The sequence below is a fragment of the Pinus tabuliformis genome, chromosome 9 (assembly GCF_031772625.1).
Source record: "Pinus tabuliformis cultivar Carrire ecotype Pingquan chromosome 9, CPIR1, whole genome shotgun sequence".
Taxonomy (NCBI): domain Eukaryota; kingdom Viridiplantae; phylum Streptophyta; class Pinopsida; order Pinales; family Pinaceae; genus Pinus; species Pinus tabuliformis.
Genome location: NC_142307.1, coordinates 1,729,579,253 through 1,729,602,150, shown reverse-complemented (window position 1 = coordinate 1,729,602,150; position 22,898 = coordinate 1,729,579,253).

Sequence of the window (22,898 nt, the reverse complement as noted above, 5' to 3'; positions counted from 1 at the left end):
GCCGTTGATTCTTTCCCTTTGAAGATTGTGAATACCAAAGATTTGCATACTTTTGAGCTTGATCAAGATCCTTTTTCCGAATTTTGTGATGAACCTATACCTGCTGTACATACCCCTATACCTTGTAAAATTCCAGATCGGTATAAACCTCTTGTTTTACCTTCTGTTCTTCATGCTTTTCCCAAAAACTATGATCTATACTTGCCGATGTTTGATGGTGAATGTAAGAATGTCAACGCTGAGCAACATGTCCAGAATTTTGAGAATTTTCTAGATCTTTTTGAAGTTGATGAAGAAGATGTTAGTATAAGGCTTTTTGCTCTTTCTTTGCAAGCCAAAGTGAAGAGTTGGTTCAAAACCCTGCCTGATGCAAGCATCTCAGATTTCCAGCAGTTCGTCAAAGTTTTTCTCGATAGGTGGATGATCGGGCAGAACCTTTTCTTGATTGTAGAAGAGTATAACCAGCTGAAAAGATTGCCAGGTGAGACAGTACAACAGTTTTCGGCCAGATTTAATCAAGTTTATTATTCGATGCCAGTTGATATAAGGCCTACTCCTAGATCTGCTCTCTTACACTATCCGGGCGCCTTTGATTCGGAGATGGAGTTTCAGCTGAGAGAAAAGAATATTGCAACACTTCATGAGATGCAAAACAGTGCAGTAAATGTAGAAGCTCATCTGCTAATCCGACGGGAAAGGATGGAGGAAGAAGAGATGAAAAACATAGATCCGGAAAAATCGACATCTCTAGAGGTAAAACTTGACATTTTGGTAAGTGCAGTGGAAAGGATGATGGACAAGACCAATGCAAGAAATGCTTATGATGTTCAAGCCCATGGCTCGCTGATTGAAGAAGAACAAGTTGCTGATCCAAAACATTTTGTTTCTGATCCCAGTTGTCATAGTGATTGTTTTATAGATCATTGTGAATAAGAGAGATCTATTGATATGACATGCATGCTTGATGATGTGTTTTATAGTGATGATTTGCCTCGTTTTGATCAGTATGATGATGATTATGTTCTCCAAACAGAGGCTAATTTTGCAATCAAACAAGCAGCTAGTTTGTGGGAGGAGGAAGTTCATTTTCAGCAGCTTGAATACAATGTTCAGCCATCACATATCAACTATGACATTGACGAGGAAAGTGCAGTACAGTTTGAAGTAAGTGGCGGATCTTTGCCTTTTTGTTTTGATTCATGTCAGTTCATTAGAGACAACTTCCATGAAATTAGAAATCAGTTGTCAACAAGTCTTGATCTAGACCATCTTGAAGGCAATAAAAACCTTGTTCCAGACTTTACATATTCAGATTTGCAGTCCCCAAATTCCATTGGTTGTCAAGTTGCAGATGAAAGCATGGAAGCTGACATATTTGATCAAATGATACAAGAAGGTTCCCTACCTTTTTGTTTCGAATCATTTCAGTTTTTGAAGGGTAGATTGCATAGTAAATCATTTAATGTTGAGGATGAGACAGATAACAAAATTCTTGAGCAGCCTGTAGCATCAGATTTGCAGCCACCAAATGAAATTGAAGGGCAGATTATAGATGAAGGTGTGGCAACTGAAATACCTGATTTGATGATGTCGAAAGATTCTATACCCTTTTGTTTCGAAGCATTTCAGTTTATAAGGCAGAATCTTTGTAAAATCTCTCAAGAACAAGATGAGCAGCATGTAGGCAATCATGTAATCACAATGGAACCAATAGAAATGGGATTGCAGCAGTCTTTTCAAGTTTTTCATGATCCAATAGCTGATGTTTTGGATGAGGTGTGTAGTCAAAATCTATCTCCATTGTCTATATGTGAGCTTGAAACGTGTATTGATACAAGCTTGATCCGGCAGTCAGTTTCTTTGTCATTTTCAGCAGAGGTCTCACCACAAGGCTCAGATCAAAGTTTGCATTCATGGTATGAGGAAACAAGAAGTAATCTATTAGAAGAGCTAAGTTCCAGTGTGCTTGAGTTTCATGATCCTTATGCAGTGTTTTTGGAGGCGGATAGAGAATTTATATCATTCAATGGATCTGTTACTAAGTTGTCATGGGAGTTTCCTTTCAGTAGTTCTCTCTTATTGGTCATAAGTGAGAACTTGCGGAGATTTCGAACAGCAGATGAGATACTTACGTGGTTGCATTGGTTGTTTCATTTCACTTGACCAGGTGATGAATGAAACTGTTAGAGTAGGTTGTGATGAATAAGCTCCCCTTTGAGCATCATTTTCAGTTTGTCGGTTGTGTTTAAGTATTGAGTCAGTTTTTAGTTGAGTCATGAGTCCTTTGTGAGTCAATTTTCAGTCTTGTTGTTAAGTTAGTTTGTGTCAGTTTTCAGTCATGCATTTCAGCTTGAGTTTTTGACTCCATTGCCCAATAATTGTAAGGCACTGGTCTGCTCTCCCAGAGGTCTAAGGTTCTTAGTACCTCCAAGGAGCTACCATCCTCATTGGAGCCAATGTTAGTATCAGTCTTTCCAGCCTTCCTTCAGTGATCAAATATGCTCTTACAAAATGATTTTGAAGTGTCAAGGTCAAATTTTGTCATTTCAGTGAGTCTTCAAGCAAAATTTGGTCACTAAGCATTAGGTCTAGGGTTTGCCCAAATTTCAGTCCATGTCATCATTCAGCTGAGCCTATCATCATTCAGAGGGTTGTCATTATCATGTCAGTGTCAAATGAGTCATTTTACACCTTATTCATGCTTCAGTTGTGCCTAAGTAAGGTCATTTCCCTCTCCTAGGGTTTTGAAGGCAATTTCTCTTGGGCGGCTAAATAATCAGCAAAACTCATATCTTGATGTTCATACACCTTCCCCTATCCTTAAAGTACCTTATTAAACACTTCCCATCCCTTAGATCCGCCAAATTCCTCATTTTTCCACAAACCTTAGTTTCTAGCTACAACCTGGCAATTTTCTAGGTTGGGCCTGTGTTTTGCCCTTTTGGACCCCTTCCCCTCACTCAATCACTGAGATTCCATTTTCCCTTGCTTCCTAACATCCCTCCTCACTCCCACAAATTTCCCCAAGAATTTAGAAGCCCCCTATCCCCTTCATCTCGCTCCATTTCGACAAAATTCCTTGCTTCACACATCGGGACAAGTCGCACTCAAATGATGTTCCAGAGCAATCAAAGATGAATTTTGGAAAACTGAGAGAGGTTTTTGCTCATAACATGCCAAAGAAGAAAAAACTCCTTCACTTTTTGCACAGGTGTCATTGTTTGAGAGAAATGTCAAGAATACCGTTGCCTCAGGAGAATCAAAGACACCTCTGAAGTGACCTTGGGAAAATCAAGTTTTCTCCTAGCTGGGTTGGCCAAATGATTTTCTTGATGGGTAAAATGATAACTAGACACAAAGAGATTTCCAATGAGCTATCATGAGCTCAATTTGGGGTTGAGGAAGGCATTCAAAAGTTGACTGCAACAGTACTCTTCTTTCAGGCAGCCTCATTTGGCACTTTTTGACCAGTCTTGGGAGATTTGATTTTTGACAGGTCAAATCAACTCCAAATTGAAAAATTCCACTTGGTTTGGAAATTAGACTCAAATAAATTTCCAACGAGCCATCCTGCGCCCGATTCCGACACCGGAAGGCCTCCAAAAGCCTCCTGCAAAAGCGCGACCCGTTGGGAGGTGCGCGACCCGTTGAGAGCCCTCCTGTAGTGTAAAAAATCAACGTGTGTGACCCGTTGGGAGGGGCGCGACCCGTTGAGGATTTCTCCACAGAAACTTGCAAGTGAGCTGCCAAGTGACCACAGACTTGCTCAATCTTCCTCCAAATCATCAAATTTGTTTGAGGTAGGCCTTCTACACTTCAGTTGGTGGTTTGTCATGATTGATGGCTCTCGTGTGCAAAAGTTGAATTGGGCAAGTGGATGAAATTTTAAATGGCTCCTCAAACATGTTAGACACTGAAACATATGAGCAGAGTGATGACCATTCATCATCTTCAGAGGTTCAGGTACAGAGGAGGCCACATAGAGGTGGAAAAGGTGGCCATCACAGGAGAGAGGAGCCTACTTCTTTGGCAGGTCTACAAGCTTGTCCTTTGGCAGTTTCTTGCTTTCAGTACATGTCCTGTTATGAGTTCTTTGTCTTGCACTTGCATGAAGGACATGTCAACCTTGCCGGGGTGGATTTCACTTTGACACCCGAGGTGATTGCACAGGCTACAGGGATTCCAAATGTTGGGGAGATATGAGAAAGTCCTTGATGAGCTATGGAGGATTTGAGGAAACCGAATCTTGAAAAGAAGGAGGCCCGGTGACCTATTGCCTGCTGACCGGGAGTCATTGCTCATTCAGGAGAATGCCCACTTGGAGAGGCTGTTGGCTAAGGCCAACCAAGAGAAAAAGCTGCTAAGAAACATGAAAAATCACTATTGGGCGAGGATGCATGTTTGCAACGCAAAATGAAAATGTTCCAAAGGAGATTGACCGAGGCACTAAAACGGAGAAAAAGGCCAAATCCACTCCGTATCTTGGCTGAGGCATCTCTCAAGGATCATGGCACTCACTAGCATCATCTACAGCGCAAATCCCAAAAATTTTGGAGAATTTTGGGTAATTTTGGTATTTTTGGGAAATTTACAGGTTTTGGCTTCTCAACGGGTCTCACCCCCGGTGAGACCCTTTGTCATCGTAGCTCCGTTTTGCGAAAACTCAACATTTTTGGATTTGTCATGCAAAGTTACACATGCCTATGGATGGACTTGAGTTTTCATGGTGTTTTGGGCCTCCAAAAGGTCAAAATACAGCCAAATTTTGACTTTCTGCCCCTTTTTTGAGCTGCAGAAGTAGTCTTGGGAGAATTGACTTTTGACTAGGCAAATGACCTCCAAATCCAAAAATTCAGGTTGGGTTGGAAAGTAGACTCAGATACCTTTCCAACGAGCTATCCTGCACCTCATTTAGACACCGGGAAGGCCTCCAAACAGGGCTCCAAAGTGCGTGACCCGTTGAGGAAGATGTGCGCAACCCGTTGAGGGAACTTTGCCAATTTTGACCAGTTCAGCCCAGAAATTGCAGTTTAGCTCCAGTTTGACTTTCTGAGGTCGATGGTGGTCCTCTTGACTGTACTTGTGGCACTTTTTGGATACTTTTACTCTTCTTTAACTCTTCTAGAAGTTTCTTGAATGTAAATGGTAAATATTTAATGTATGGATAGGTTTCCTAGCTTATAGAGGAAAGTTGTTTTGACTGCCTATTATCTAGTGCTCAGTTTAGAAGTAGTTGAAACAACTCCTAGAAAGGGGAGCTCGACCCCTAGAGGTGGGGAAAGAGGTTAGATCATCTATATTATGCACTCTTTTGCTCATTTTCATGGTTGGACTCTTGAGGGAGGAGCTATCATTGTATATTTCACTTGTATCTCTGCAATTCTTGGCTAAGGAAGACGAGGGTTTTGCAGTCATCTTTGGGATTCTTGTGGACTCATGTGTTGATGGTGTGTTTCTCAATGTTCTTGTAAGCTTTGTTATGTGATTCATTTCCTTTCTTTACTGCTGCACATTAAACAAATGAAGTGTTAAAGTCAGAATTCATGCTTGCCATGCTCTACTTTTAAATTTGTTTAATTTATATGTTTTCTGCTGTCTAAAGAGAATTCAAATCCATTGTTTGCTCTCTTTAGCCTTCTTTTCTCTCTTCCTAATCATCCATTTCAGCTAAAGACATCAATACAGGTTCCTACCTTGCCCCAAAGTCCCCCCTGCAAAAACTGTGTCCAATCCCCGCACCCTAAATTGCAGCTCCTCAATTTGCCACCAAAAACCCCAAAAACCCCCAAATCAACCTTCAAATCAGTTTACTAGCCTAATATCAGTGTTACCTTGATTGGTCATCTCTTCCTATTGAAAATTTACCGAGATTGACCGGAGAGAGCCTTCTCCTGCCCCGTAGGGCTAGCTACGAGGCTGAATGATTTGATGTAGCTTTGAGATTTGCCTTTTCAGCCTGAGGTGAAATTTCAAGTGCTAACATGAATAACCCTGAAAAATACCTTCATATGCTCTGGAATCAAATTTTACGCTGCCAAAAATTCTAAAGTGTTTGACTATTACAAGTCTGCCACACCACAACTCATAGGGAGTTTTATCACTGTTTGGTCTGAGATGAGATTTGTTGAGAATAAGTACTTCTGTATCAATTGCCTCTTCCCAAAACCTCTGTTGAACATTCTTTTCTGTCATCATCGCTCTGCTAACTAGTGCACTGACCTGTTTGCTCTTTTTGCTACACCATTTTGCTGGGGGATCTATGCTATTGTAAACTGTCTCTTGATGCCAGTCTTCTTACAAAATTCATCAAATTCCTTTGATGCAAACTCATATCCATTATCTGACCTTATGCTTTTGATTTTGTAGTCAGTTTCATTTTCAGCCATGGCTTTGAACTCTTTGAACTTCTCAAAAACTTCAGATTTCTCTTTGAGAATGAAAACCCACATCATCCTGTTGAAATCATCAATTATTAGCATAATATATAGCTTACTTGTGGTTGACTACATTTTGTATGGTCCACACAGATCCTTGCGCACTAGCTGCAATGGCTTTGTTGATGAGTTTTCTTTTGCCTTGAAAGAAGCTCAAGCTTGCTTTCCTAGTTGACAAGATTTGCAAATAATGTTCTTTGGCTTTAAGAGCCTAGAAAAATCCTTAACATCATTTTTCTTGCTCATCTTGACAATCTGGTCAAAGTTCAGATGTCCAAGCCTTTAGTGCCATAACCAACTCTCATTAATCGTGGTCAAACAACACTTTTTGGTCTTCTACTTCAACACATAGACATTGTTGTCTGTTCTTACAACCTCAACAACTATTTCATTTGTGCCTATGGACTTGATTTGACAATTTTTGGCTTTAAAAACCACATCATATCCTTGATCACACATCTGAGACACACTCAACAGATTATGTTTCATCCCATCAACATACAAAACGTTCTTAGCTTTACCTTTTCCATTTGAGAGACTAACCACTCCTTTTGCAATTATTTTGCCTGGAGCATTGTTACCAAAGGTCACATTACCTTTGTCAACAAGCTTCCAAGTGAGAAACTTGCTTCTATCTCCTGTCATGTGCCTGGAACAACCATTGTCCACATACCAATGGCTCCCACCATTGTGAGCATACAAGGCAATGTCACATTGCTCTGATTTCTCTTTCTCTTTCCAAACTTTGGGATTCTATTCAATTTGCTCAATAACTAGCTCTATCTTCTTTTCTTTAAGCCTGCAATTAACTGCTATATGCCCAAAATTTTGGCATTTAAAACATTGCACTTGATAATTCAAGGGAGCAAAGGAATTATTATACATGGGTTTGCTTCTTCTCTGTTGAATTCTTCTCTTGGATTTGAGCTGTCTGTAAGAGAGATTAACCTTGTAGTTTGTTGCTCTGTGGCCATAATTGGTGCATGTGAAACAATACCCTAGGAAGATATCGTTGTACCTGGATGGATGCCTTCTGCGCTAAGCCGAATTTTTGGCAGTTCGTTTTGCATGGACAACGTACTCCCTTTATTGCTGTTGATTTCTGTTTTGTTGAATAAGTCTCTCTTGCTATTGTGCAACCCTTTCTTCTTCCAGAACAAAGGTAATTTCGTTTTTACCCTTTAATTCAGTTGCTGTGCTAGATTCAACATCAATCGAAGACCAATTTAGTCTTTGGAGATGTGTTGATCCTCCAGAATTTCATTTAAATTTTCTGTCCCTTTGCTGAATTTATGATTGAAGCTGAGCTGCATTTTAGCCTTTTCAAGCTCCTTCTTCAATAACACAATTTATCCTTCCAACTTCTCACATATTTGAGCCTTTTCATTCAACTGTTGGTTCAAGGAATCTTGTATTTTCTTACCTTCTTCTAACTGCAGAAGTAATGGCTCTATTGCCTCAACCTTTTCTTTTATCAAGGATTCTTTCTGGGTTTTGTTTTTCTTTCTCAACCTCTCTATTTCTTCAAGAGCACTTACCAACTCTCCCTCAAGGTCAACTTCTCCCTCTTCATTATCAGAGTTAATAACCTTGACTTGTAGATTTTCAATGGTCATCAACATGAATTTTTTAGGGCTCTCATCATCTCTGTCCTCCATTAGAGGATTGGTTGGGATCACTTTCAGAGGAGCTCTCATATTGAGCATAGAAACCTCTCTTCTTGGCCTTCTTTATGCCCTTTTGAACCTTCTTAATTTTTTCTTTAGGATCATAGTCCTTTTTCTTCTTTTCAAGACACTTTGATGCATAATAACCATCTTGACCACAATTAAAACATTTAAAGGACAACTTACCTTTATACTTGCCTGTTCTTCGCTTGAGATTCCTCCCAAAGTTGGCTTCTTCTTCATCTGATTCACAACATGAGTCATTATGCTCATCCTTGCACTTCTTTACTGCTTTGAAGGTTGATTCTTTGGCTATAGACTTTCCTTTAGAACTCCTCATCTCATAGGCAATGAATATTCCAAGGAGTTGATCTAGAGTGAGAGTGCTTAGATTTTTCACTTCTTCGATGGCTCGCACCTTGGGATTAAACCTCTCAAGAAGAGATCTCAACACTTTTTGAACTACCACATCTTCATCTAGCTTCTTGTCAAGCCCTCTTATGGTGTTCACAACTTCATCAACTCTTTGAAAATAATTTGCAATATTTTCATCATCATGCATGCTTAATGATTAAAATTGGATCCTAAAACCTTGGAGTTTAGCTTTATTTACCTTGTTGTCTCCTTCATAGCAGCTACTCATCTTGTCCCATATTGCTTTGGCAGATTTGGAATCCATCACCTTGAAAAGCTCTGATTCAGGTAGGCCAACAAGTAGGGCATGCATTGCTTTAACATTGCATATGAACTCTAAATTCTGATCTTTGGTAACCAACACTGGAGGTCTTTGATATTCTTCTTCCACAATATCCCACACATAAGCTCCAAGTGATTGAATGTAGGTATTCATCCTTACTTTCCAAAACACATAGTTTGTTTCATTGAACATAGGTGCCTTATTGATAAAACCTCATTCTGTTGAAAATAGCAACAAGAAATGAAAAAAATAGAAGTGCTAAAAAAAGCACTGCTATAAATAGCATTTCAGGTACCAGTGTTGGACATAGCAACAAGGAATGAAAAATGGAAGTGCTAAAAATAGTTTTGCTATAAATAGAATTTCGGGTTGGATTCCTATTTTAGTTAGTCCCTGAACTAAAATAGAGAAGAAAAACTTGAATTTGATCTTAGTAGCTGTTTGTAAAATAATTAATTAATTCACCATGAGTTAATTAGTTGTAGAAAATCAAACATGAAGTCTATGTGGGGACATGCAACAGTTTCTCCATTAATTGAGGAATTTATCCATCAGTTAAAGAGATAAGGATGAGTTGTAATATTGAGTTGTAATTAGTTGATTTAGTTAACTGAGTCAAGTCTAGTTAGATTAATTCAAACAGTTTATTGAATTAATTGTAAGTTCAGTTAGTTAATGCTTGTATGCATGTAATTTTTGCTCTCCAGATAACTGAATATTCTCTCATAAATAACTCATGCATGTCAGTTCAGACAGAGACCCAGTTGAGATCAGAGGAAGGGACAATGTACTATCAGTTGGAGGATTTTTCCTATATAGGAAACTCATCCATGCATAAGGAATTATCTCCTTCAAGTTTGTGTAGTTATTTCTGAGCCAGGTGAGCAGTGTGAGGTGGAAATTCACACAAGTGGAAGCACTGGACCCCAAGAAAAAATGCGCAAGGAAATAGGAGGCTTGGAGGGTAGAGGAGAAGGTTTGGAGAAGCCTTTGACTGCCTATGAGTGGTATTCTTTGATTGCAGAGAGAGAAGGATAGCTTGAGAGCTGATTCTTTTTGTAACTTGAACAAGATTTCGACTTGTATGATAATACAGAGATTGGGGTTTTAGGCTGAGGCTTTCCCCGGGTTATTTCTTCTGTGTTATGTGCGATTGATTTCTCATTCTCAGTTCTATGTGTTCTCATTGATCGTTCTCAAATTGATTAAGCTTTCGCAAATTTTGTTGTAGAAGTAGATCTTGTATTTTGCTTTAATCTATTGCATAATCTGTTGATCTACAGTGGGAATTTCTACATGGTATCAGAGCAAAGGTGATCAAGGCGAAGAACAATATACTAGAAGTTCGAAGTTCAAAGTTTGTGGTTTCTGAATATAGAAATAGAGTTCTTACCACATCTCAATTTCACCAATCGTGTTCAACGGTTTAAGACTCGAGTATGCCCTTGATGGTAGCTTGAATTATATATCTTGGAAGGATCGCATGGAAGCAGTATTAGAGGATAACGGTCTAAATGACTTCATTGATCAAGAAGTCCCCAAGCCGACTGATGCTACTCAATTGGCAGAATGGAAGAAATGTGTGGCTAGAGCAAGGAGAATCCTTTTGGAGGGAGTTCGAGACCACATAGTCTTGAGTATCCATGGGAAGGAGACACCATTTTTGATGTGGAAAACATTGAAAGATCTATATCAGAACAACAATGATAAGAGGAAGCTGGCGTTGAAAGACAAGCTTCAGAAAATCAAGTGTGAAAAGGGCGACACGATCTCTACATATCTGAAAAAGCTCACCACCTGCAGGAATGAGCTTGGAAGTGCAGGGATCAAGACCACTAATGATGACATGGTGAGTCTTGCACTCCTCGGTCTTCCTAAGAGCTGGAATAGCTACCAAGACTCGGTTAATGGAAGAGAAAAACTGCCAGATTGGGAACAACTTTGGTCGGATCTGATGCAGGAGGAGATAAGAAGAAGAACCAGAGATGGATCTTCATCATCCAAGGAGGATGAAGAAAATTGTGCCTTAGCGAGTAAGGAAAAGAAAGGGAAGGAGGAGAAGGATTATGATCCCAAATCGAGTTCTTCCTATGGTGGGAAGAAGGTTGACAAATCGAAAGTGCGATGCTTTCGTTGTCATGAAGTGGGCCATTTTGCTACAAATTGTCCACTGAGGAAATCCAAGAAGGGATCCATGGAAGGATCAGAAGGTGAGGCACTGGCCTCACAGTTCGAGTTAGATTTTACACTTTTTGCATGCATGGTTTCATCCATGGTGGGAAGTGTTTGGTTTCTTGACAGTGGAGCTTCTTTCCACATGACCGGCGATAAGAGTTTGTTCAGTACCTTGGAGGAGAAAGATCTCCAGACACTCATAGCGATGGGTAATGATGAAAAGTATAGTGTCTCAGGAGTAGGCACAGTGGTTTTTTAGAGGGAGCACGAAGCTTGTATTACCTTGACAGATGTGAAGTATGTTCTAGGACTGAACAAAAACTTGGTATCAATCGCGATGCTGGAAGACAAAGGTTATGATGTAGTCTTCAGTAAGGGAAAGGCTTTCCTTAGACATGTCACCAAGAGATAGGTGAAGTAGATCGGTTCACGAGTCAACAACTTGTATGCTCTTGAGGTTCAAGATTCATGCAAAGCCTTGAGGAGCAAGTCAACTGATGGATACTTGGTGGTTGAGAGGGAAAGTACATTACCTCTCAACATGCAGCGACAAGAGAAGTCTCAGACGATTGTGGAGGAGCCACGATTGGTGAAGCAACTTCAGGAGGTTGTGGAGCAGCCACAACTGGGGAGGCCGAGAGGAGACCGAGTGGAGGCATCTACTCATGCAGAGACCTCCAGTAGGGGGAAATTTCAAGCCAAGTGGGCAGAGGGATCACATGCATCCATACCTCTAGGTCGGAGGTGGGGCGATGTGGAGTGACAGTCCTAAGAAGGCTGAAATAGGAGCAGGGTCATTGAGGTACCAAACCTCTTTGATTAGACCTTGCTACAGGAGCCCCGATGAGGAGTAGAAGGACTAGTTGAGTGGGTAGAGGCAGATGCGGATGGAGCGGCAGAGAGAGCTACAATGCAGGAATCCCAAGACAATGCAGAGCTAGCAGGCTACAACAATGCGAGAGGCACAGGAGTGTTGCACCAGTGCAGGATTGCACAGAGAGGTGTGTAATGGTGTGAGATGCATGGAGTGTTGCAGCAACTTAGATGTCACAGAGGGAGCACTTGTTAGTGGCAGAGGAAGATTCAACATCAGAGGATGTTTCTAGCCCAACAGAGAGGTCAGTTGGGAGAATTTTTGTTTCTAGAGTTGCTGGAGCAAAAACGCTTGGGAGAAGTGTTACATGCAAAACATTCCAAAGGTTTAGGATCGGGTTCGAGTTGAATGTCTTTCTTGTTGAGAGGGAGTGTTGAAAATAGCAACAAGAAATGCTAAAAATAAAAGTGCTAAAAATAACACTACTTTAAATAGCAATTTAGGTATCAGTGTTGGACATAGCAACAAGGAATGAAAAATGGAAGTGCTAAAAATAGCTTTGCTATAAATAGCATTTCGGGTTGGATTCCTATTTTAGTTATTCCTTGAACTAAAATAGAGAAGTAAATTCGAATTTGATCTTCGCAGCTGTTTATAAAATAATTATTAATTCAAGATGAGTTAATTAGTTCTAGAAAATCAAACATGAAGTCTATGTGGGGAGGGAGAGAACAAATTACAAGGAGCATCAAATTACAAGGCATAAAAAAGAGAGGATAGATCTAATACTAAAAAAAAATGAAGTTTTGGATCTAGTGTTCAGATGAACCAAGTGAAGCAAGAAAGAAAAGTTTAGAGAAACAAATATTTTGGCCATGAACCTAATAGTGGATGGAATGCATGCATTCAAGAAGGAGTCAAAATATCTTTAGTAATCAACAAGGAGAGTGAAGAAGAGAAAATATCGAATGATTGTTTTGCTCATCACGAGAAGAAATGAACCTTCAAGAGGTTCAAAGGGCCAATGCTACAATTGTCACAAGATGGGTCGCTATAAAATGGATTGTCCCGAGAATCTAGGGAATAAAAGAAGGAACAATGATCAAGCAAACTTTGTTTAAGAAGTTCCACCAAAGAAGAACAAAATGGAAGGATCTGAAGTCAAAGATCTATTTGTTAGGGACTCTATCCCTTACGTATGGACTAAGAAGGAGCCCTCACCACTTTCGAAAGATAATTATCTTACTCATTGTATTATATTTTATATTTGGTTTCCCTTACTTATATAAGTTTGTTTATATTAAATACTAATCACATTTCTATTCATATTTTCCTTGTTTAGGAAAGGCTTACTGAATACTCAAGGATTATGAAAGAAGGCCTCACAAGACAAAGAATTGGGATTATAATGTTTGTTAAGAAAAAAAGGTATGCCTTAGATCATAAGCTTTGTTATCCTCATGATAAAGGTATATTCATTCTTTTTGGTAATCTATTCTACACTACTAACATTGTTGTGTCTAGCACTCTTGAATAATAAAGATTCTTGATTTAGTAATTCATCATTAGATAATCTACCCTCCTCAGATCTTTGATTATTCTTGTGGAACCCTAAATAGGTTCTCTATAAAACCCTAACTTAAGGGTATGTTGATGATAATGTGTGAAACCCTAGCCTACTTAGGGTTATTGATGAAGTCTAAAGAAAATGTTTTATGATTTGATGATGTCATGTTTGGGGTTTTGGTATGGTTATCAAAACCCTAACTTGTTAGGGTTGAAAGTTGATATCTGAAATCCCAAACCTTTGAAGTTTTGGTAATTTAGGATTTCTATGTTATATATTGAAACCACAGATATTTAGGGTTTATGAGCAAGACCCATATGACCTAGGAATGAATCCCTAGGTATATGTTTGTTCGTATGATCAAGGTTGTTATATGTATGACTTTAATGTGTTTGTGTTATTAGGTTTGTCTGACATATGTTGTTATGATATGCTTATTCATGATGATGAAATCCTGGATATTCATATGTGGTAACCTAATTGTTGATAGTCATAAGTCCTTGGGTTTGGAAATAATCCCTAGTCGAAGTTTGATATTATAGGATGATATTGTTTGTGAATTCTGGGGTTTTGTAGCTAAACCTTAGGAGAAGTTAAATTCTCTAGTATATGATTTGAAAAATCTAAGATTTATAAAAGGTTGATAAAAACCTGAATTTGTATTGTGATCAGTTTGATTTTTGAGATTTAGTAAATGAAAAATCTAGGGTTTACATCAAACCCTAGTATAAGCTAGTCATGTTGTTGATTGAGCTATGATTGGTTTTGATTGTTGAATCTCATGTATGAAATCTAGGGTTTGTATGAAATCCTAGTAGGAAGTCTAACTTATGAATTCTGGAAGTCGTTAGATGCATTGTTATACTGGTATCTAGGATTTTCTATATGTTATAAAATATTTTTCCATATCTCTGAAATAAATATCGAAGCCCTAGATATAATGAGATTGATATGTTGAGTGTTGATGTGATTTAGGGTTTGTAACAAAACCTGAGCAAGAAGTTGAAGTATAGAAGTAAAGTATCTTGCTGATTATGTTTATAAAGTCTAATGCTTCGATTATTCTATGATTTTAATGAGGCTAACTTCATGATTCTATAGATTTGGTTGTACTTAATATCTAAGTTGTGCATGTACATAATCTTCAAGATGGTGAAGATGTTCATAAGTAAAATTAATATGATAAGCATGATTAAGAAAGTTATATGGATGATGATGGTCATTATAACTTTGATGAGAAGGATGTAAGCCATGAAAGATTCTCTGATGTTGTAGAAAAGAAATTGTTATCCCTAGGTTAAGAGGGAGCTTGGGTATATTCCTTGTATAATAATGATTAAATCCTCCATGGTTAAGAGGGAGTGATGGATATGGTTCTTACTTCATGTGTCATGCACTAGAATAGGACTAACAACCGTAAGTATTAGTGAAGGCCATGAGTGAGAGAAGAACACATCACGCTTGCCCTCATGGAAACAAGTCCCTAGTTAAGAGGGAGGGTATATTATAGTCATGATAGACACCTTGAAAGAACAAAATTGGAGAATGCATTTTAAGAAGCTGCCGAGATATGAAAAGAAAGATCTGTTTGTAGAATATGTTGCTGCATAAGTAGGAAAGGAAGATGTATGATTAAGGAATCTTTTATCAAGATTCGTTTGGAATTCCTACTGTGATAAATTGAGAAGCAACATCAATTGTTTGGAAGACCCCGAAGGTTTGTGTTTACTTATGTACATTTGAAATATTGTCACTAATTGCGGTTGTGTTTGTACATGTAAATATCTCAGAAGTTTTAATAATATGTTTTACATGCTTGTTATCGATCATTTTGATTGGGAGAGATTTGTTGTTACCAATCTATTTGATCAGGATGGATTTGCTATTGATTGTAAAAGTTGGATTTGTTGAGGCTTTGTGAGTGACAAATTGCCTAGGAGGACATCATGCTGACACTATGTATTGATGTCTAGATCTCGAAGTGGAAGTGGTCATAGAGATCTGACCTCAGATACACACCTAGATCCCTGGTTTGGTGGTTAGCAAGTAAGTCTGATGGTAACTAGAAAGGATGAAAGCTTTTCTCCATCTTAGTCCCACTCAGATAAATTTCCCTAGTTAAGAATATAGTTTATAGCATTGCAGTGCCTAAATTGTTAAGAGACCTTGGATAGATTGCCCTAGTCAGGAATTTACTCCATGGAATTGCGGTGGGTAAACTCTTCATAGTTCACATAGTTGGAGATATTCCCTATACTTGTATATGATGAATACCTCCCTAGTTAAGAGTGAGCGTTGAAAAATGTAACTAGGTTCGTTCTTCATAATTGCATTTTAGTCATAATAAAATTTACTTGTGAAAAAGAATGAAAATAAATTTTATTATTATTATTATTATGACTTATTAAAGCATGGGTTTCATGCTTGGGTCATTATGTTTTAGGTCAAAGTCCCCATTGAGGACTTCTAGGATTTATTCTAATTCAATACAGCCATTGTACATTTAAAGAGACCCTTCTTGGGCTTTTGAATCATGTAAAAATAATTATTTTTGAGTCAGAAATGAATTATGTCACCTCCACACCAAGCCTGCCTCAAGAAGATCAAGTCGGCCTCAAGAAAGGTAATTCGACCTTACCGGAAGCCTATATATTGAAGCAGTTTGATTCATTTGGAGGAAAATCACTCACACAATTTCTATCTCCTAGAAACTGTGAAAAAGTGTGAAGTTGCAGTGGAAGAAGGAGAATTGAAGGCTCAAAGATTTTGGGTTATCTCTCTCTCTCTCTCTCTCAAATGTGTGATTTATGGGATACGACATCAAGGTCAAAGTTCTGTTATGACATCAAGAAGTTTTGTTACGACATCAAGGTCGAAGTATGACATCAAGGTCAAAGTGTTGCTCCAAGGTAGAAGTGTTGATTCAAGGTCTAAGAGTTAAGTTCTTCAAGGTCGAAGCTATTGCATTAAGATCAAAGTTGCTAACTACTGCATCAAAGTGTTGCTGCTGCTACTGTTGCATCTAGGTCGAACACAATACTGGAAAGTGATCATCTGCTGAAAAAGGAAAGGGATGACTTGGTGTGGAGGAAGTTTGTGTCTATGTCAAGAGTCTTGGATTATCTAAGGAACACTATTGAAGGAAGAGCTGTTGACTGCTTTTTCCCCAGGATTGGGGTTTTGCACTGGTTGTCCACCTACATCTGTTGTCCTTGATATTCATGCTATTGTTTTGGTAATTTCTTGATGAAATAAGATAAAATAAAAGCATAAGAAAGTTAATAAGAACACAAGAATCTCACAAGTAATTATAAAGTATAATAAAATCTTTCTGCCTTTCCAATTTTCTAACAAGGGTCGAGCCGACAGGCGTGCCTGACCGACCCAACCCCAGGATATATGCAAAAAATGTGACCAAAGGAAGAATATTGGAGGGGCGAGGCACATGGCACCCTTCCCACACCCCAGCCCATGGTTTTTTTACTTGTGTAGACCATAGGCAGAGGCTATGGTAGGAGTGACGAAGAAGGGGTGATAGTTAAGCGATGGTCCATGGTTTTGTTGAGAAGTTGCAACCACCGACAGATAGGCAAAGGTTGTGGGTGCATGGCACCCTACCTGCACTCGATAACCCTAAGCCATATGGACCCATATGACTGGGGGCACGGGGTTTAGTAGGGGCTTAAGGCCCACGTAATAAAAAAGTTATTTAATGGCTTGAAAAAATACACCAAAGGCGACGGAATTTTTGGGTCGAACCCGAGACCTACGAGATACCAACTCTACACCTTACCAATATGCCAAAGAACTTGTATGTTGCCAATTTTTTGTAGAGTAGGCAGTTTTGTAGAGCGTTTTACAGGCATATTGAAGAAAGAGGCCTATCTTGGCCATTTTTCATGCTTTTTGAGCCCAAGAAGAGCCTACACAGGGTTTTTGGGTATTTTGGACGCAATTGCAGTGTTATTTTTGCAAGTTGAGCTTTGTACGTTGATGCATTTAAACATTTGAGCATATAGTATAAAGGGCAACCATTGGAAGCTGGAACCGAAGACGTATCCCAGGAGGGGTTAACTCCCTCATCAATTTGTTGTCTTTTGATGCTACTTATTGTCCATTTAAAATGTTTAAAATATGCAAAATTTACTTTAGCTTGTGTGCTTTTGCAATCACAATCCATTGCCTAAAAGATATGAACTAGCTTGCAAAACATTTCATGAAACCTTCATTTTTAATTTCAGATCAGATGGAAACATAGAGGGTGAGCAATAGGAGGATGAAGTTGTTGATTAGGTTTTCTTTCCATGGAAAGGGCATGGATGAAGGATTGAATTATGTTATTAAAATTAAAAAAAGTTACTTCATGTCGAAAATTGTTGGCAAATCAAAATTAAATCTAAGAATCAATACCTCCTCAAAATTTATGATTTGAAGTTGGATATGGAGCTTTGTAAATACCTCAATATATTATTGGATGTTTTGGCTCCAAAATGTGATTGCCACCATGTTTGTGCTGCACCTTCTAATTGATTTCTTGTAAGAAGTAAACATTTCTCTTCATTAATCTATAGACTAGTCTTCAAATATGCAGTCAAGCTGTAGACCCATGAGTTTAGTAGTTCTCCTTGCATTATTCCTCCATATTTGTGTAATGAGATGAGGGTATTTTGTTGAAAATAAGAAGCAAGAACCATGTAAGAGTGTCTTAGGGCATCGATGAGAATGTTGACAAGATATTGGTAGGAGATTTGTCTTCATCGAAGGAAGTATCACTACATGTACTCATTTTTTTAAAAGAAGGTTTTGGAAAGACCACACATTTTTAGAAGAGTGGGTCTGAGAGGGAGGAATACCTCTAAGAATTGACATTGCTTGAAAGACAAGTGTTGGGTGGGTTTTAGAACCCGGAGACGTTGATACTAAAATAAAAAAGCTTTGAAAACCAATCTATTGTTGGAATATTGAGTTTGAGGTAGGAGGGTAACCTCCATTACTTGGGTTGTGGCTAAATAAATGAATTAAAGATGTGGAGAGAAGATATAGGAACATACACTTCTAGGTTTTTGTGCGTAAGAAAGAATTTGGTGGGAGAGCATTCTATAGAAAGGAACTAGATTTGAACAGGAAGTGCATGTGGGTTGGAAGGGTGGCCTCAAAATCTTTCATTGAAAGAAGTATAAGCTTGGATCATAGCCTTTGATACCAGTTGATGTTGATGCGAGTTGAGACATCTTAAACTAGAAAACCTTGCTTGAAGAAAGAAGTGCATAACCTAAAGCAAATATAATCTAAATATGTGAGAGTAAGAATAATATGAATAAAATGCTGAAAGAAAAAAATAACTTCATCTTTTTTATATTGCCCAATAACCTTGTATGGTTTTAAAATTGGTTCACACAATGATTCACATAGTATAATGGGTAAGAGAAATAATAAATAAATCTAATGCATGCAACATGAATGTTGAGAAGGTATAACTAACTAACTAAATGCTAACTAAATTTGTTAGGAAACAAGGGGGGACTCTTGAAAGTTGGGCATTGTTGTACTGCATCCTCCTTGAAGAGCGCAAATTGATGTTCCATATATTTTATACTATGAACTTACATTTTATAATAATTATTTTCATTCACCTTGTATTATTATACCTGCCCCAGGCATGGTATGTAGCGATCGATATCGCTCCAATTAGCATTAGTTTTCAACAAAACAATAAGGTTAATACACAGTTTTTTTATTCATATTTTATTAAATAACTTTTAAATATATTTCTGCCAATCAAATATGAACAGCTCCGCTTATACATTTCAGAGTCTTATTGCGAGTATTTTTTCATTTTCTGACATAAACTTAGCATATAGATCAAGATATAGATAAAATTGGACGGGTGAGGCTGATTAATGCTAGATTTAAAGTTAGCATTAAAGCATAGAATTTTCTAAACATTTTATGTGAACTACTTTGGGTGTATAGTTGGTATGCTTTGCAACATTACGGAGTATTTCTGCCATCCTCCCCTGTAGCATATCGCTGCCATCTGCCACTTGCATCCATCTATGACTGTCAGCATGTGGCATCTGTCTATGACCATCGGCATGTGGCTGTTGGGAGGTTGGCCGATCTCACCAAGTGGCTGTTGGCATGTTGGCCGGTCAACAAATGGTGACAAGGCTATGATTGTTGGGCGAGGAGAAGCAGTTTCTCACACAAAAGCATTTTCCTTACCGAAGAGAGATCATCTGAGATCTCATCCATGCATTTTCCTTATCGAAGAGAGTTCATTCGAGATCTCATGCATTTTCCTTACGAAGAGAGCTCATCCAAGATCTCATCCATGGTATTGATGAAGATGAGGGAGATTCCATAAGCTTAACTTGGTGTCACAATAAAGAATGTTCCGGTATATTTGGTGTCATAATGGTGTCACAATAAAGAATGTTCCTGCAGATTTCAATGTCCGAGAGGCAGACTACCAAGGATGCTTGCATATTTGATGTCACAATAAAGAATATTCCCGTAGATTTCAAAGTTCGAGAGGCAGGATACCAAGGATGCTGGCATCATTGCTAGGTTGAATGTGATCTAATTAAAAAAACCTCGTGCTAGTTGGTTCAGGCTGCATTCTGCATACTAGAAGTGCTAGTTGAGTTGGCTCAGGCTGCATTCTGCATACTGGAAGTGCTAGTTGAGTTGGCTCAGGCTGCATTCTGCATACTGGAAGTGCTAGTTGAGTTGGGTTGGGCTTCTTTTTGCAAACTGGAAGTGGGACAAACATATTGTTGGGCTGCATTCTGCAAATTGGAAGTGGACAAACAAATTGTTGGGCTGTATTTTGAAGGTTGGAAGTAGGATAGATTGTGAAAGCTAAAAGTGGAAAGTTACTCAAGGTGTAGGTATAATTGATTGGCCAAAAAGATTTAAGTCAGTCCCATCGCTGCCCCTTACTTCTGGGTTAATGGAAACTACAGAAACTGCTTGTGGAAATGCTATAATTGATTGACTAAAAAGATTTAAGTCAGTCCCATCGCTGCCCCTTACTTCTGGAGTTAACCTAAACTACGGAAACTGCTTGTGGAAACGCTATAATTGATTGACCAAAAAGATTTAAGTCAGTCCCATCGCTGTCCCTTACTTCTAGGTTAATGGAAACTGCCTGTGTAAAGTTTCCATGGAAATCACTTCCAACTACAGGATATTGCAGTTGTATCTTATAAATTAGCTACTCAAGGTGCCGGTATAATTGATTGACCAAAAGGATTTAAGTCAGTCCCATTGTTGCTCCTTACTTTTGGGTTAACGGAAACTACGGAAATTGCTTGTGAAAACGCTATAATTGATTGACCAAAAGGATTTAAGTCAGTCCCATCGCTGCCCCTTACTTCTGGGTTAATGTAAATTGTCTGTGTAATGTTTCCAGGGAAATTACTTCTAGCTACAGCATAGCTACAAGATATTGCAGTTGTATCCTATAGATAGCATATAGATTAGATTATTAAACAAGTGCACATATAGATAACATAGATTAGATTATTAAACAAGTGCACATATTAGATCATTAAACAAGCGCATATCAATTATCTGTTATCCTGCCCGTATCCTAATCTATAGATTAGATTATTAAACAAGTGCACATATTAGATCATTGAACAAGCGCATATCAATTATCTGTTATCGTGCCTCTATCCTATAGATAGCATAGATTAGATTATTAAACAAGTGCACATATTAGATCATTAAACAAGTGCATATCAATTATTTGTTATCCTGCCTGAAATCAATAACTGGGTACTTGCTCAACGACTTTTGCTTCACAATATCTTGGTATTTCACCATCCACCACTCATGGTATTCAAGAATGATGAACACAAGTTCTCCTCTGGACATGTTGTGAAGTTATATAGAGAGGCAATAAACCTTCATTGAACTCATGGTAGACGTTCCTTGTGTAGCCTCAAGTTGAGAACACCACTGCAGGCACCGTGTGCTATACTTGGCACATATTTTGTGGCTCACACTCATGCACTTGGCATAGATTTTGTGGCTCACTCTCATGATCTATCCAGCTCAATATTTTGAGAGTGACTTCATCAATCGTGTTCATAACACTGCTCTCCCATTTGCATGTATATGGCTTGATTTTATCCTTATACACAAATTAGTTTCATCATCATACTTAACTGCCTGCGTACTCATTTATTGCAGTGATTACGTGGTTGTTTACCATCGAATTAATTCAATTGTATGCTATGGTGTCGATTCATTTGGAAAATATGTTAATTAAGTAATTAAGAACTCCAAATAGTTATATCGTTATCACAGAGTATATATTTCCGTCTGCTTTTTGTTTAATTCATACATGAATTGGTACTGTGATTTAAGAGGATATTTTCGAATTTCCCTAGACTAACATTCAGTGCAAACTTCTCATTCTTCTTTGGATATGGACATCACTTCTTTAATGTTATTAAAATTCGATGTGATAAATAGTTTTTGCATCTAATGTCTACAGATTTCTTAGGTTCCCGATGAATAGCTGTGACTACCCTGGAGAAAGCCAAGATAGCCTGACTAACATTCAGTGCAAACTTCTCATTCTTCTTTGGATATGGACATCACTTCTTTAATGTTATTAAAATTCCATGTGATAAATAGTTTTTGCATCTAATGTCTACAGATTTCTTAGGTTCCCGATGAATAGCTGTGACTACCCTGGAGAAAGCCAAGATAGCCTTCTGAGTAGGTGAAGCTAAGATAGTCTTTTGAGTAGGTCTTTAAATGGTTCTATGATTTATCTCAATTAATATCTAAGCTATTCTTAGAGGTAGCGAAGCTGGGCCTTGAGTATGAATTAAAAATGTAAATTCTCTTATCCATCTCAGTTTATGAATAGGATAGGGTCAAACTGAAAATCACTTAAGATGAGTGCAGTCACAAACTACATTCAACTACATTCCCAGTAGAGCTAAGAAACTAAGCATATCCCAGCATAATGAGCGACAAATTACCAGATGCCATCCTTTCTCAACTACATTCTATCTCAAAGTGGCCAGGTATTCCATATGCTATGCAGACTTGTTATTAAAGATATCAAACATATAGTTGGTAAGGATAAGGTGATTATATCCATTGAGTCTATATCAATTGATTAGGTAGGAGAAATATTCTCTCCACTTAGATTTATGCCATGTAAATGATACATTCAAATAATTGATAATTTGTCAATGATACATTCAAATAATTGATAATTTTGACAAATTAATATGATATCACTCTCTGACACACAAAACTTATATTGAAATTCATCCAATATAATTAATATATTTATGTCTTTTATATTTAAATATTCTTAATACTGGATTAATTTATGTCTTTTATATTTAAATATTCTTAATACTGGATGGGTTTCGGGTATATATATATTTAGAAGAATTTTCAATTTCATATTTCTATTAAATCACTTATTGATAAAATATTTTATTTATTTATTTATTTTCTATTAAATCAAATTTGATTATATCCATTGAGTCTATATCAATTGACTTTC